We start from the raw sequence: 3,385 nt of genomic DNA on the forward strand, positions 1-3,385 counted from the left end.
CTAATTGGATACTTGATGTTGGAAATGGAAATATTATCTCTGTTGTTGGTGATGAATCAGAAGTTAAAATTTCAGATGATCTATTGATTACAACTACTGATGATATTCTCTCTCATTTGGTAGACTTTGCATACCCAAATTTGTTGCAAAACATGTCAGATTACAGGTATTTTCAGAGTAGGGCAATTCTTGCACCCAAGCTTGAGAGTGTCGAGAAGGTAAACGATTTTGTCTTAACAATCTTTCCAGGAATAGAAAAGGAGTATTTGAGCTCTGACACAACATGTCAAGCTGATGAGAATGAAGATGTACAACAGGAGTGGTTCACACCAGAGTTCCTAAATGACATCAAATGTTCGGGACTACCCAATCACAAGTTGACTTTGAAGCGAGGAGTCGCTATAATGCTACTGTGAAACATAGACCAGACTTCAGGTTTATGCAACGGGACAAGATTAATAGTTAACAAACTTGGCAGCAACGTAATTGGAGCGACGGTAGTGACTGGTAGAAATATTGGAGATAAAGTGCACATTCCAAGAATGAACTTGATCCCTTCAGATTCAGGATTGCCATTTAAGTTCCAACGGAGACAATTTCCATTAACAGTGTGCTTTGCAATGACCATTAACAAGAGTCAGGGTCAATCATTATCACATGTAGGGCTTTATTTGCCAAAATCAGTTTTCACACATGGACAACTTTATTTTGCTTTGTCAAGAGTTGAGAGTCGCAGTGGCCTGAGGGTTTTAATTCTAGACGAAGACGGCAATCCAAAGTCATCAACAACAAATGTCGTGTTCAAAGAGGTTTTTAATAATATTTAGGTAAGAATAATATTATTTTCATTCTAATAGCAAGTTATGATTCATACTTTTGTAAAATATTTACTATAGATATAACTAATTTATCTATAACTCTTTTTTCAGATTTGAAATGAAATGTATAACAAGGAGCACAACATCCTATGCCAATTGCTTTTCTAATGAAGTTAGTAAGATATTAGGTTGCCGATAAATTTTTATTAGCTTTTTAATATAAAATTTAGTGTAAAATTAACATGCTATTATTACAGTTATATATGTTCTTTTTTTTCATGTCTCCCTCCTTATGGTTCAAGAATATTATAAACTTCAAACTCTTCTATTTATATTTTACTTTGAATAAAGATAAAACAACATATTTAACATGTTTATTATATAACGACGATGATAGTATTATACTAAATTTAAAAAATATATTATTATAAAATATTATTTTTAAATTAACTTATTAAATTTAAATATAAGCCCGTGCATCGCACGGGTTTAACACTAGTAGTAAAACAAACAAAAAGTCAATTAGTTAGTTGAAAAAGATTTGAAAATCAATTTTGAAAAGATAAGGAGTTAGAAAAGATTTTGAAATTGATTTTGAAAAAGATATGATTTGAAAAGATATGATTGAAAAGATATTGTTGAAAAAGATTTGATTTTTAAAATTAAAATTGATTACTTGACTAAGAAGAAACTAAAAGATATGATTCTAGGATTTAAAGATTGAACCTTTCTTAATAAGAAAGTAACAAACTTCAAATTTTTGAATCAATCACATTAATTGTTAGTAAAGTTTTCGAAAATTATGAAATAAAATTAAGAAAAAGATTTTGAAAATCAATTTTAAAATTTTCAAAAAATAAGAAGAAAAATGAAAAAGATTTGATTTTTGAAAAAAAAATATTTTGAAAAGATAGGATTTTTAAAATTGAAATCTTGACTTGACTAACAAGAAATAACTTATTTTAAAAATTTTTGACTAAGTCAACCCAAAGATTTCAAAATTTATGAGAGAAATAAGGGAAATATATTTTTTTATTTTTGAATTTTTAATGAGGAGAGAGAAAAACACAAATATGACACAAAACATGAAAATTTTGGATCAAAACCAATGATGCATGCAAGAACACTATGAATGTCAAGATGAACACTAGGAACATTATGAAGATCATAATGAACATCAAGAACTTATTTTGGAAAAATTTTCAAGAAAAGAAAAACATGCAAGACACCAAACTTAGAAAATTTTCATGTTTAGACACTATCAATTAAAAAATGCATATGAAAAACAACAAAAGACACAAAACAAGAAAATATGAAGATCAAACAAGAAGACTTACGAATAACAACTTGAAGATCATGAAGAATGCAATGCATGAAATTTTCAAAAAAAAATGCATAAATTTTAAAAACATCCAATTGACACCAAACTTAAAAATTGACTCAAGACTCAAACAAGAAACACAAAAAAATTTTTGATTTTTTGATTTTATTAATTTTTTGGATTTTTCGAAAATTTCATTTCGGAAAAACGAAAACAAATAAAAAATTTTTGAAAGATTTTTGAAAACTTTTTGAAAAGAAAATTACCTAATCTGAGCAACAAGATGAACCGTCAGTTGTCCAAACTCAAACATTGCCCAGCAATGCCGCCAAAAACTCGATAGGCAAAATTATAACTCATACTTTTCACAACTCAAATAATTCCTAGCAATGGCTTCAAAAACTTGGTGCACAATACTACGGTTCACACACATTCTTCACAACTTCGCACAACTAACCAGCAAGTGCACTAGGTCGTCCAAGTAATAAACCTTACGTGAGTAAGGGTCGATCCCACAGAGATTGTTGGTATGAAGCAAGCTATGGTCATCTTGTAAATCTCAGTCAGGCGAATTCTAATGGTTATAATGGTTTTTGAATATAAAGATAAATAAAGCATAAAATAAAGATAGAGATACTTATGTAATTCATTGGTGGGAATTTCAGATAAGCGCATGAAGATACTATGTTCCTTCTGAATCTCTGCTTTCCTACTGCTTTCATCCAATCATTCTTACTCCTTTCCATGGCAAGCTATATATTGGGGGATCACCGTTGTCAATGGCTACTGATGAGCGGATAATTTATACGCTTTTTGGCATTATTTTTAGTATATTTTTAGTATGTTCTAGTTAGTTTTTAGTATATTTCTATTAGTTTTTAGTTAAAATTCACTTTTCTGGCGTTTACTATGAGTTTGTGTGTTTTTCTATGATTTCAGGTATTTTCTGGCTGAAATTGAGGGACTTGAGCAAAAATCTGATTCAGAGACTAAAAAGGACTGCAGATGCTGTTGGATTCTGACCTCCCTGCACTCGAAGTAGATTTTCTGGAGCTACAGAATCCCAATTGGTGCGCTCTTAACGGCGTTGGAAAGTAGACATCCTGGGCTTTCCAGCAATGTTTAATAGTCCATACTTTGCCCAAGATTTGATGGCCCAAACTGGTGTTCCAAATCAGCTTTAAAACTGCCCGGCGTTAAACGCCGGAACTGACACAAGAATGGGAGTTAAACGCCCAAACTGGCA

General features: G+C 30.8%; 1 pseudogene; it reads left to right on the plus strand.

The window, feature by feature from the left end:
* The window catches only part of LOC107493543 (uncharacterized), a 14,417-nt pseudogene extending 13,590 nt beyond the window's left edge, over positions 1-827 (plus strand).
* The last annotated feature ends 2,558 nt before the right edge of the window (positions 828-3,385 follow it).

Source organism: Arachis duranensis, chromosome 6 (genome assembly GCF_000817695.3).
Source record: "Arachis duranensis cultivar V14167 chromosome 6, aradu.V14167.gnm2.J7QH, whole genome shotgun sequence".
Taxonomy (NCBI): Eukaryota; Viridiplantae; Streptophyta; class Magnoliopsida; order Fabales; family Fabaceae; genus Arachis; species Arachis duranensis.